The following is a 13,505-nucleotide window of genomic DNA, read 5'->3' on the forward strand; positions in this document are numbered from 1 at the left end:
GAAGCCCCTGCTCCAGACTGGCCAGTGCCAGAGATCCCTCCTCCCACACACCCTGGGCATTCATGCAGGAGTAACCTGGCATCTGTTTGTGAGTCACGCCCCCAGGAGACGGCCCTGCCAGCAATGAGCTGGGTTTCCCTGGGGATGCCAACCAAGGGCCCCAACGTGCTCCAGCATGGCCTGGGGAACTCTCCGAGGTGCTGGAGCCAGGTCCCACACCACCGCCATCTGAGAGACCCCCAAATGAAGGTCTTAACCCTCCGCACCACACTGAGTGAGAAGATAGCCTGCATCCCCCCTCTTTGATGTCCTTTGGACAGAGTGCCTCTCCCTGTCCTTTCCAAGGCTCAGTCTTCCGTCCTGCTCTTCTCTCCCTCCGCTCTCTCTCAGCTCCACCCCCCTTCTCTGCAGCTCAGACCTTCCTGTGCTGCTTCAGTGGCTGACAGCCAGAGTGAACTTTTCAAAGCACAAGTCATGTCACCTCACTGCTGTAAAGCCCTCAGGGTCTTCCCGTGGCTCCTACCGAAAAGATTAAACTCCTTGACACACAAGGCCCAGCTCACCATCCCAAAGCCTCACCTCACTGGTCCTTTGGCCCTCCCAGTACTGTCCCCTGCCCCCTCCCTGGGGCAGGCCTTCGTGCACACCGCCCCTTACCTTCTTTTCTAACTCATCCCCCCTCAGATCTCACTCACGTGTTGCCTCCTCCGGCAGGTCCTCTCAGGCCCCACCACCCGGGCGAGGTCTTCCTGGGATCGCTTTCTTAGAACTGCTCTCCTTTCCTCACAAGCACTTGCCTTCGTTTTAATTAATCAGTCTTCTGTGTCAATCACTCTTGTGTGTGACTGTTTGACTAATGTCTGTCCCTGCACTCCCTCTAGACTCTAAGCTCCATGAGAATAAAGACTGTGTGTGTGTGTTTATTCAGAGTCATTGCCAAGGCCTAACACAATGTCTTGACCACCATAAGCACTCAATACACATTTATTAATTACATTAATGAATGAGAAGAGGTTAATTGCTGTGGGTTTGAGGGAGCGGGCAGCCCCCAGCCAGGCTCTCTCAGTCTGATTGTGCCTCTTTAGCAGACCCAATGTGAGGTTGGCTCCTAGGGAAAGGAATAAGAGACAGGCCCTTCCTCTCAGCCCCCACTCTGATTGCTCAGAGCAGGGCCACAGAATGCTGTGTGGACCTGGGTTCGAGCCTTGACTCCAGCCCTTACTGAGAAACTCACACTTTATGGAATGAAACACAGTGACTTCAGAAGTGCCTGAGCTAGTAGGCCCTGAACTTCACAGACCACCTCTCCTCATAGGACTCGGCTCCAACCAGCCACCTTCACGTTTAGAACCAAGGCCAGAAAAATAAGTGGACCAGGAAAATCTTCGTGCTAGAAGGGGGCAGAACCTGCAGATGCAGATGCTTGACTTCAAACCTGATAGTCACTCTCCCAGAGCATGACCTGGGCTCTCGCCTTCTCTCCTCACCCCCTGGCTCCTGCCTGCATGCTGCAGAGCCCAGCGTGGAGGCCTTGGGCTATTCCCCCAACCCGCTGAGTGGTGGCGGCGGTGGCCATCAGCTCATTCCCCAGTCCCCACCCGCATACCCAGCACATCAAGCCCCAGGGAAAACATGTGCTGTGATTCTGCTAGAAATTAAGATGGCCTTTCTCTGTTAGTCACCCCTGCATCGCTAAAGCTGGGTAGAGAACCTGTTTCTTGTCTTCCAGCCCTCTCCCCTCAAAGCCTTTCCGAAGGGAAAGGGGAAAGCCCACACAGCGGCACCCCTTCGCCGCTCCAGGCATTTTGATGAATTCCAGCCTTCAGGGAGAAGGGCGGCTGTGTTAATGGTGCTGGTGAAAAATGAGGGGAGGAACAGTGAAGCAAATTTCTTTTTATTGACTTTTAGTGAGCTATTTAATCCAAACAGCTCATTATCTGCAATATAAATATACTATATAATGGATTTTGCAATAAGAACAATTAGTTTAGCAATTAGCATGAGAATAAGCTCTCCCCAACTGCAGAGAAGGCGAGGCCCAGACATGGGAGTCGGGGGAAGCTGTGGGGTGCAGGGAGGGGAAGAGAAAGCAGCCCTCCAGGTGGAGAGGACAGGGCAGCCCCCACCCCGTGCTCCACTTCCTAGGTCACCCCAGATTCGCAGGGACACTGTATGTAGACAAGACAGCAGAGCCACACTGGTGGTTGTTAAAATCGCAGGCTTTCAGCAGATCTGGGCCCAAGGCTCAGCTCCGTCACTTACCAGCTGTGCAACCTCAGGCAAGTCACTCCACGTCTCTGAGACTTGGCTTCCTCATTTGAAAATAATGGGCATCACTTGGGTACCTCTTCACAGATTGTTATGAGGGTGGCAGGAGGGGACGCCTGAGTCCCTGGCACAGAGAACATCCTCAGTGCCCACTTCTGAGGGTGATGGGATGGGACTTCTCTGCACTCCCTTGGCTGTCCTCCAGGAGAGAAAAAGTTGTGTCAGCCTTGCTTACCACTGAATCCCAGCCCTGCTCAGTACATAGTAGGCACTTCACAAATATTTGTTGAATAAATGCTGCTAAGCAAATGGAACTCACTGGCTGCTCAGCCCAGTGCCTGGTACACAGTAGGCACTAATAAATATTCCTTGAATTGATGTTGCCAAGTCAATGAAACTTGGTGGCCTCGTCCCTCCAGTCACGTGACAGCAGCCTCATCTCAGGCTTCCTTGCAGATAATCATCGTGACAGAGGCCAGCCTGCAAAAGTGCATCCACAACAGGCCTGTTTCTGGCCCCTCCCAGCCTGACTCTTTTGCTGTCTCCTCAGCTAGCTCCTCAGGGTCATGGTCACCCACCCATGTCTCCTCCTTTCTGTAGCCCCAGAGCCTTCAAGTTCAGCCCTTGCCCCCACACCCCACCCCCGACCCCTTCTGTCCCCTACCCCTGCCCTGAGTTGGAATGTTGAAGATGCTGGGGAGGTGTTCACACTGTATTCCAAAGGCAGAGAGAGCAGGCTTTGGGGCTTTCCAAACATCCCAAACGCAACAAGACACAGGGGTTAAGGTACAAACACTCAGACAGGTGGCCTGGGTCTGCACCCAGGAGCTCCATCTTCTGGCCATGTGGCGCTGACCAGCCCTGACCTCATGTGCCTCAGCTGTAAAATGGGACCAACATACTAATCGTGGCCTAGAGTTTGGGGAGAATTAGATGAGAAGCCCAAGGGAGGCACCAGTACCCACCCCACAGCGAGATCTCAACCAGTGTCAGTTGCCATCCTTATCACCCCCTGCTGTGGATTATCCAGACCACGCTTCGATGGCACTCTTGGGGCCCAACTCAAGGCCACTGCTTTGCTAAAGGTGTCCCATGCCTTCGCCCGTCCCCACAGAGTGGCAGGCGTGCTTCCAGATACACCACACGCACAGTATTACTTGGGCCTCACACCTCTAGGAGGTAGGATTAGATGCTGCACAGGTGGGGAAGCTGAGGCAGGTGTGAGGCTTGTCCAGAGTCATGCTGCCGGCAAACAGCGGGACCAGCCCCAGCCCCAAATCCTCCTAAGCTCCAGCCTCTCCCCAGGCCCTCAGTGTGGCCCTGAAGACTAGAGCCAAGGCAAAGGACAGTCCTTGTATTCACCCGCTTGAGTCTCCAGATGCTCTCACCTGGGCCCTGCAGGGCAACTGGCCAAGCGACTTGAGCAGGACCGGGAGGAGGAAAAGAGATGGTGCCCAGGATCCTGAGCCCCAAGGTTCCCCCAAGTCAGCTTCAGGGTCACACAGTCTGGGCTGTGGCAAAGACAGGCTTCCTGTGTTTGCTGCAGCCCTCCTGACCTTGGGCTGAAGCTGAAGTGAACTTCAGGTCCCATCATGGCTGGCTATGCGGGGGCCGGGGGGGGGGGGGGCGTGCAGGGAAGGGGAGAGATCAAATCTGGCACACACAGCCTGCAGGCAGAGGATGGGGTTTTCCTGGCACGTGAACCTGAGGTTGAGAAAGACTCGGCTCCCACCCTGTTTGGGAAGGAGGATTGCTCGAAGATCCCGAAAGCCTTGAGGCCACCCGAAGCCTGACGGGTGTCTCTCTGGACACAGGGGCCAAGAACGCTGGTTTCAGAGGCTCACAGTCCCAAGGGGGAGCCCCAGCTCTGCTGCTCTGAGACCTTGGGCTGGTCGTGTGTGCTTTCACAGTCTCAGTTTCCTCATCTGGCAGGTGAGGACAATGCTAGTGCTCCATTTCCCAGGGTGGGAGCGAGGGGAAGCATGAGCCATGCCAAGCCCGGACCCTGGCATCCGTCAAATGGAAGTCACTGGCACCAACTCTGCTTCAGCGGTGAGCTTCGGGGGTGGGAGGCAGGGGTAAAACAAAGTCAAGACGGGAGCCACAGGGGCGTCCTCTCCGGCTTTCCTCTGGTGCCAGGCGGTCACCCAGCGGCCTCTGGCTGCTTTCCTCCTCTCTCTGACCTTGCCCTTGGCCCCACCGCCAGCTGCAGCCTCCCCTGGAGCTGTCTGATTCCTGTCCCAGCTGGGCCCTGGGGCTCTTCGGCAGGAGAGCAGGACAGAGTGCTGTTAGTCAACGGGTGGAGAGAGGCGCCATCCACGGGGGAGGCCAGCGGGACACAGGGAGGTCACCTCCATTACAAACCGGCTGTGATGACGCCCGTTACTTACCATAATGGGATCCTTTCTGTCGGAGGCGATGCCTGCCACGGCAGATAACGCAGGTGACACCCCTGCACCCAGCAGGCGGGAATAACGCAGGCTCTCCCCTCTGAGGCAGTTCAAGCTCTCACGCTCGTCCAAAGCCCATTTTCCAACACAACTGGGTACGCTGCCCCGTGACAAATGCCCCTTTGTCTTTAATCTGTTACAAGCCGGGGAAGCCCAAAGGAGATGCTCCATCACGGGAACACTTTTTCTGAGCTGCTCTTCAAGGGCCCGAACAGGGGCACGGCGGTGCACTTCTGGATGTCTTTGCGCTCACGGGGCTCAGGAGCCCAGAGCCACGTTTGGGAGGGGGCCTGTCGCAGCGTGGGGGCTGGGGGTGTCACACAGGTATATGGGAAGCATCTTCGAGCATCTGTGCTTGGGAGGCCGTGCGTGTGCCTGGGAGGACTCACGTCCTTTGTGTGTGCCTGCATGTGGATGCACATGTGCATCTGCAAGTGAAGGCAGGGGCAGATATAACATCTGCAATGTGTAAGGAAAGGTAAGTGTCAGGGTGGTATTCAGTTACATGCATCAGGACACCGGCAGTCCACACAAGTGTGCAACAGTGGGTGTGTGCATGCCTGTCTGTGTACACACCTAGGTCTGTGGGTGAGAAGGCTGGGCTGGGGCGAGGGGCGTGCACCTGTGTGAGGGCCTGCAGGGGTGGGTCTGAGTAAAGACCTGCGTGTGTGCCTGTTTGAATTCTCGGGCACGTGATGGAGAGAGTGTATGTGGGTGGCATGTGTGTGAGCACCCATGGGTGCACCTGAAGAGGGGCAGAGCAGGGTTTCATGGCATCACCAGCTTCCCCAGGCCTCCCAGGAAGACTGGAGGGGGCCCTGGGCACAGACCCTCAAGTCCTCATGATGCACGCCAAGGTTGCCCAACCCCTGGGAGCTGCCCGGGAGGCTGGGGTTGGGGGTGGGGGTGGAGGGGATTCAGAAGCCAGAGGTGCCCTCCCCCAGCCTAGACTCTGGGCACAGAGTCAGGGCCTCAGGATGGGGACCATCTGAGACAGGGCACTCAGTTCCCAGTTGAAGCCAGAGACCACAAAGGCCACATCCACCGATGGATAGCCAAGGGGCAAGAGGAGCAAGGGAGCTTTGAGGACAGCCCAGAGCAGTCTCTGGCAATGCCGGAGCCATACGTCCAGACGGGACCCAGGCCTCGGAGGAGCCAGGCCGCAGGGAGCACAGATGGTGGCGAAGGGATGCAGCCTTGTGCCTGGAAGGTACCAAAGGCCCTGCAGCCTGGGGCTCCCCGGCTTTCTGATCTAAGGAACGAGCTCCTGATGCTGGTGACCAACAACACAAGGAAACATGAGCTGAGTGTCCGGCAGGTGTCCGGCCCTGTGCCAGCCGGTCATCGGCACTAGTACTGATACTCCTGTGCCCGCAGCCTTAGCACACGGCAGGCCCTGCAACACTGGGTCCCAGTCAGAATCCCCCTGGACTCGCCACGAAATCTCCATGAGAGCTGACTCTGTGCCCCTAAGCATGCTACGTGCATTATTTATGATGACTATGAACAAGATTTGCTGTAAATAGCTACTCTGTGTCAGGGATTGGTATGTGCTTCACACAAATGATTTCATTTATAAATAGCAATTAATAGTAATAACAATGGTTTACTGAATGTCTAATGTGCACTTCCCCCGTGGCAAGCATGGGCTTCCCATTGACAAGAACATGGCGACCTCCCTGAGGAACATGAGGGGCAGGGCTGGCAGCCGAGCGCCCGCAGGTCCCACAACCAACAAGCAGAGGACCGGGCATTGAACGAAGGCCCATCTGCAAGGAGCATCCCTGAAGGAAGTTTCCAGCACGAGCATCCCTTCCTGCCTCTCACCCTGAGCCTCACGCCAGCCGAGCAGTAGGTGAAGCTTCAGGCGCACTTGCCCGCCGACTGATAGAGGCCACGCCCAACTCGTTCAACAGTCAGATGCCTGGAAACTGCTCAGCCTTCCAGGTCCACAGAAAAAAAGAGGAAAGTGCCAAGGAAAACCCCCGACCATAAAAAAGTCTACAAAACGCAAACAGTGGCATCTGTAAATTGTTTCACTTGCATATGCAGACCCTGCTCGAGGTCACATAGCGCAAGATGGTCAGAGCCAGGGTGCCAGCCACGGCCCCTCCCCCTGGCCAGTGCCCCGGAGACCCCAGGGTGCAGACAAGCGTGGACTTACTTTTCTCAGCTCTGAAGAGGGTATGCCGGAAAGTGTGTGCTTGTGTCTTCTGTTGAATGTTTAGTCTGTTTTTTAAAGAAGTATGTGCAAAAGTAGTGGTCAGGGTAAGGGCCAGATGACGATGGAGAGGAGGTGCAGGCATCTTTGACCTTGAGATGTCCCCTATGACCTTGAGCACCTGGGGGAGGGGGACCAACTCTGGGCTGGTGAATTCAAGGAGAGGGAGAGGCAGGAGTCTCCTGACAGCAGAACTCAAGGGTGCGGAATACTCGCTGCGGGCCAGGCTCCGTGCTGGGCCCTCACGCCGGTGCTCCCAGGAAATCGCCCCACTTCACCACACGGAACACACCATGTCCATCCTTCAGGTGAGGAGGCTAAGGCTCAGGGAGTTTAAGTCATCTGCCCAAGATCACACAGCTCATTGGTGGAGGGGCAGGACATGAAGCCAGGTGTAGTGGGTTCTTTTTCCCCACATGTCAAACTTGGGGCAACTCTGCACCCTGCTTCTGAGCCCCCTTGGTGTAACTGGGGGCCCTGAGTGTCCTCACCCTCCATGAGCTCAACCTTCAGCTCTACTACAAGCACCACACAAAGATGGAACCTGGGATCTCTTTGCCCTAGTAGCCAGGGGCCTGAGCCTGCACTCTCTGCCCTGGTCCTCCTTCCCAAAAACACTGGCCTGGGACCCTCTGTCTGCTCTTTGAAGGAGCTGTTTGCTCCTCCCAGCCCCTCCCTCCCAGGGCTTCTCCTCTGCCAGCCTGGGCCCCCACTGCTCCTGTGGCAGGAAAAAACCTCTCTCCTCCCTCGTCTCATCCCCAGTGGATGCCTGCTCTGTCCAGCACATTCCACGGCAAAAAAGGATCCAACACCGACCATGCGGGACTCCTTCCTGAGAAATGGCCTCTCCTCCAGATCATGAGCCTGCCCAAGTCAGACCTCCCCGTTGGGCATTTAGTTCACCCCTGGAGGAAGAAGTGGCTGGCCCGATAAATGGATAAGGTCAACTCCTATTTATCCTTCAGCCCCCAGGCCAAACACCTCTTCCTCAGGGAAGCCCACCCTGACCCACACCAGACTCTCATTGCCCTGTCCCCCTGTCCCCCAAATAACTCAACACAACTTACAGCCAAACCATAAACGGTGTGATGTAGCGCTGGATATTCGTCCCTCTTGCTAGGCTGCGTGCTCCACACAGGGGGCGCTGCACTTACCTTCTTCATCTATGAATCCCCAGCATTCAGCACAGAACCCTGTATGCAACAGAAAAGCAGTGTTTGCTGAATGAATGAATGCATGCATGCATGCATGCATGCTCCAGGCAGAGCTGGGGCTCCCTCCCCCAGGCTCACAGTCCCCTGGACACAGACTCCTCACTGCCTTACCACACCACACCAGTGGCCTCTCACAGTCTCAAACTGACAGCTCAAGAGCCAAACCTGGCCCAGTAAGAGATTTAAAGTAAGTGATTTTATATTTAAAAATCAATATGTTAAATTCTCTTCAAGAACAGGAAGATCTCAGAAGGCAAAGCCACCTTCCAACCGGGCAATAATCAGGCAGAACTGGCGGCAGCTGCCCCCCTTTCAGACGGGCCCCAAGTCCTCCGACTGCCCAAGCCCCACCCCCCCGCCCGGAAATCCCTGTTCCTCTCACCCCAGACCTGCTTCACCCATCTTGGTTATCTGCCCCAACGCTGTAGGCCTCCTCTGTTTCCATAACCCTGACCCCGCCCACACCGTGGGCTGCCTGAGGTCAGAGCACACCCTGCGTGGGGGCGGGCGCGGAGGTCAGGACCCGCAGGTGCGCCTGCCTGAGTAAGTGAATGCAAGGCAGCGCAGACGAAGCAGCCACAGGAGGTGGCGAGACCAAGCAGAGCAAACCTGGGTGTTAGAAGAAGGGAAAGTCTCCCCTAAAGGGATGGGCACTCGGATTTCACACTCTTTAGGGATTAGTTAGGAAGAGATAATTGAGTGTGCCAAACACTTTGTAATTTTGTCTCATTAGCTGCTGTGATGCTTGCCGTGCTCAAAGCTGGGGTGGCAAGTAGGTTAATCTTATTGAACTGGTTTAATAAATAGAAATCCATTTTTAAATGTCTCCCAAAGATGGAAATCCTTTCCACTGTATGCTGGCTCCCAAAAGCGGTCTGAGACACTACTGCCACCTGGTGGTAATGAGTATATATTGCAGGAAGAGTATCCTAAAAGGAAAGTAGTACCAGAAGCAGCACAAATTTTCAAAAGCCTGGACTGCTTTCCCCAAGGCAGAAACAGCCTAGACAAAGAAAGGGTACAACGTAGGGTAGAAATGACTGGTTTAAAATAGAAATTAGCCCTGGCTGGTGTGGCTCAGTGGATTGAGTGCTGGCCTGTGAACCGAAGGGTCACCAGTTCGATTCCCAGTCGGGGCACATGCCTAGGTTGTGGGCCAGGTTGTGGGGACCACGTGAGAGGCAGCCACACATTGATGTTTCTCTCCCTCTCTTTCTACCTCCCTTTCCCTCTCTCTAAAAATAAATAAATAAAATCTTTAAAAAAGAGAGAAATTAAATTTAATATAATTCAAATCATAATCACTGAGTACTGAAGTTACCCCAGTCAGGCTAAGTCAGCCCCAGTCTTCTGAGAGCTTCCAACCATAATCAAGACAGCCATACATACTGCTACTGCAAGGCTGAATGAGGCCCAAGTCCAGACCTGCCAAACCCTCCGAGTGCGGGTGGTGCAGCTCAGCTTGAGTTAATCACAACAGCTGGTACTATAAGCTGGGCATCAAGCAAAGCGCTTCTCTATATTTTATCTCCAGTAAATCTTTACAACAGTCTTTGAAGTAAGCCCTATCATTATCCCATTCTGCAGATAGGGAAACTGAGGCTCAAAGAGGTGAAGTCACATGCCCATAGTCAAAGGCACAAGAAAGGATTCAGATTTGATGTAGGCCTGGCGGACCCCAGACTCTAGCTATTTCCCTACAGCCTCCGGCCTGCTCCAGACCCAAAGTGGCCTCTTTGAGATTTCGGGCCCCACCTGAATGAAACAAGCCTTTGCCCTGCCCGTGATCTCAGCAGGCCTCTGGAAGGACCAGAGAAGCACAACGGAAAGTGTTAGGCCTGCTCCCCTCACTCCCCGTCCCCCTCGGCCTCTGCTCCACAGCACCCTCACCCTCCACAGGTTCTCCTGGGCCCTGTGTGCCCCAGGAGAGACTGGCTCCCTGTCCTGAGCCTGGACGCCCCGCCCTCTGTCCTCTCCATGACGAGATCACTGCCCGCATGGGCAACATGAAGCTGCGTTTGCTGATTGGCAAGTTCTCAGTGTGGGTCTGTGCTCCTCCGAGAGAAACACAGAACCATAATTGTCCCCAGATCGGCTTGTGTTCTTTGTGGGAAGAAACAATACACAGCCTTTGTGTTTAAAAGAAAAATTACTGAAACAAAAAAAATTTTAGTTCACGCTCTTTTGAATTGAGAGGAAAAAGTAAACACTATTTCCCAAATCTGTGTTCACTGGGAAACCTCCTTTTATTATATTTATGCAAAAACACGAGCTAAATCTCATCCTACGCCACCATAAAACACATTTGATAATAAAATGCAAACGCTGTTTGCAAAGAATTACAAAGGATCAAGTTCTGGCCTATTGTGAGAAGTCGTTTAAAATTAAGAGTTTTAAGCTTCATGTATCCCAATTTTATTTTGCAATAATCCATGCTTTAACTTACCCTGTTTGTATTTGCTCCAAATAATGTAGCCAAATATCCACTGAACGGTGATTGTGAAAAAGCTAACTCATTATCTGCTTTTGCCCAGAAATAACAGTGGAAAAAAGGACAGTGTTTGCTTGGGCTCCCACAATTCTTTGGAAATATTTGCTTTCAGGCATTTTGTAATATTGTGAAGCACACATATACCTGCATGGGAGCTTTATAATTTTAACAAGACAGTAAAAGGAGCAGGAAGAAGACTAAAGAAGGTTTGCACCCCTAGCCCTGGTCACCGTGGAGCTTAATCTGCATGCCCACCTGAAGAATTCTGGGACATTGCCCTGGCTCTGTGGGAGCATTTTACATGAAGGGCCCGCAAGGAGGATTTGGGGTGTTTGTAGAGGGGTCTCACACACTGCACCCCACAGCCATGAAAGGAATGTGGAGAGCCCAGCGCTACAGACCACACTCCCGGGAGGATGGCCATTGCAGGAAAGCCAACCCACGCCAAGGAGTCAAGGGGTCCGGGGCTCACTGTGACAACAAACAGGCAGCAGCCTCCCCCTCTGCAGACCAGGGAGCTTGCAGAGCCATGTGATAAACATGGCTCATCTTGTTAGCATTAAAATTGCCTAAAAGTAAATAAACACTGTCTTCCTGTTAAAAGAAACAATGTAGTTACATTATGGAGCAGAATGCAAAATGCACGCAATCAAGATTCCTGGCCACCAGGGAAAGAGGAGGGAGAGAAGGCTCCAGCAGTGCTTGGGCGGGCGGTGTCCAGCCCTGTGCCTGCTGCCCGGTGCCTGCTGCCCCGTCTCCAGGGACCAAGTCCCAGTCCACCCCAGCGTTTGCATAAGCAAACCTACAGACTGCAGGGGCTTGGAGGTGCCCCTCCTTGTTTAGGTCCCCTAAGTCAAGAAAAGGAGTAGGGGTGCCCAGTGGGAGCAGGGGAAGTTCCAGGAGCCTGGGCTGGAGACTGGCTTACCTGGGATTTGCCTTCGCAGCCTGCCTGCCTCCCCCATCTCCATTCCTCCGCCTCCACTTGCCTTTCCCTTTCCTCTCCTTCCTTCATCCATCTTGCTCCCTGTTCCTCTTCCCATTACTGCCACCAGTCACATTAAAACTCTCTGACCTTTATGCTGCATGCTTTGCTCTTTCCAGAGCACTTTTTCCCGCACGAGTGCTTCTTAAACTGGGGAACACCCACCCTTGGCCGGCCCCGGCCACGGTCCAGGGAGCCTGCAGAGCCACGTGACCAGCATGGCCTATCTTGCTGGCATTAGAATCACCCAATGGTAAATAACTTAGAGCACTACCTTTGTGTTAGAAGAAACAACATGGATATATTATGGAGCAGAATGCAAAATGCACATAAATTTTTAAGCTACAGTAAAACTTCAAATGAATTGCAAGCTTGTGGCGGGCAGCTTTAAGCTACACCCTCAAACCCCCAGGGTACCTATCGTGAGGTTTTGCTTTGGTGGAAAAGTTTGAGAAGCTCTGACTTACTTTATGACATGAAATCCTCACAACGACCCCTTTAAAAGCCAGGCAGTTTTAAGGAGGGAGGAATGGGGACTCAGAGATGCTGAGTCACCTGCCCCAAGTCACCCAGCGAGCAGGTGTCAGAGCCTCGATGCTGCCCAGGTGTTTTGACTCTAAGCCCAGTGCTCATTCCACACCAAGGTGCTGCCGGGTGCCTTGAGGCCCTGGGGACAAAAGGCCCTGGAAACAGAGAGTGGGGAGCCAGGGCTGGGAAGGGCGGTCTATGATTCTATCTAGTCCTCCCCTGCAACCACTGGCTTCAAAACTTAGAAGCAAGCAGATGCTTCAACCTGGGGAGATTAGCCCCAGGTGGCTGCAATTCTGGAGTCACCCAGATGCGCCACTCTCAGTTCTGAACCCTCAGTCTCAGAGGCTGAGGGCAGGCAGGCCGGGGTTGTGTCCCCAGTCCTTTCTGGTAAGACTCAGAAGGCAAGGAGCAGACACACGGGGACACGGGCAGCCCTGGCCTCTTCCTCAGTGCCCAGTGCTGTCAGGGCAGGCACTCCGGCTCCCAGGGGCCTTTCCCATAATGCCCCAGAGCCTCCACCTCCGAGTCCCACGGCTGGCACTTGTACTTATCCGACAACTATGCATCGAGCATCTGCTCCGGGCCAGGCCCTGGCCAGAGCACGGGGCGGCGGGGGGTGGGGGGGCGGCGGTCACAGTGAGCAGATCCAGACACGACACAGCCCCTGTGGGCCTCGAACACAGACAGTAAACAGCTCTCAGTGAAGTGACAGGTAGTGATAAGCGCTATGAGGGGGGAAAGCCAGGGAAAGGGGACAGTGAGGCGTCTTAGATGAGATGGCACGGGAGGGTCCCTCTGATAAAGACACAAAGAAGAATGCATCGTTTATAAGTAATGTTTGGCCACTCTAAGCTTCTAAGCAGGGTGGTTTCCCTGGCTGGGAGAACTGTCGGTGTGGCCGCCCACAGGACCCGGGAGGCCTTCGAGGAAGACAGGGAGGAGCTGCACGCGGCAGCCGGGGCAGCCGGCTCTCCGAGGAGCGGGAAGTGCTGGGAAAGGCCCCGGGGGTGCCCACACTCGGATGGAGGGTGAGCGCTGGGCCCCGAGCCCTGGCCGGGGCACAGCGCAAGAAGGGTCCTATCCCTAAGGTACGTCCTGAGCGGCGCGGCTTCAGACTACAGGAAGTCCCACGTCACACGTCAACAGATTAAAAAAACGTTGACAATGAGAAAATCATCTTCAAATTGGATGGCTCAGCTTTCCAGATTGTGAAATAACGGCCCAAATTTCAATTTTCTGAGATAAACTCCGAGGTTTTGTTTTCTACTGTTGACAGGGAGGGGACGGCGATGCATTCCGTGTCAGAATTTATCAGCACGAGACACTGAATGGGTGGCAGCTGCACACA

The sequence above is a fragment of the Phyllostomus hastatus genome, unplaced genomic scaffold (assembly GCF_019186645.2).
Source record: "Phyllostomus hastatus isolate PE091 unplaced genomic scaffold, TTU_PhHast_1.1 phas_scaffold_182, whole genome shotgun sequence".
Lineage (NCBI taxonomy): Eukaryota > Metazoa > Chordata > Mammalia > Chiroptera > Phyllostomidae > Phyllostomus > Phyllostomus hastatus.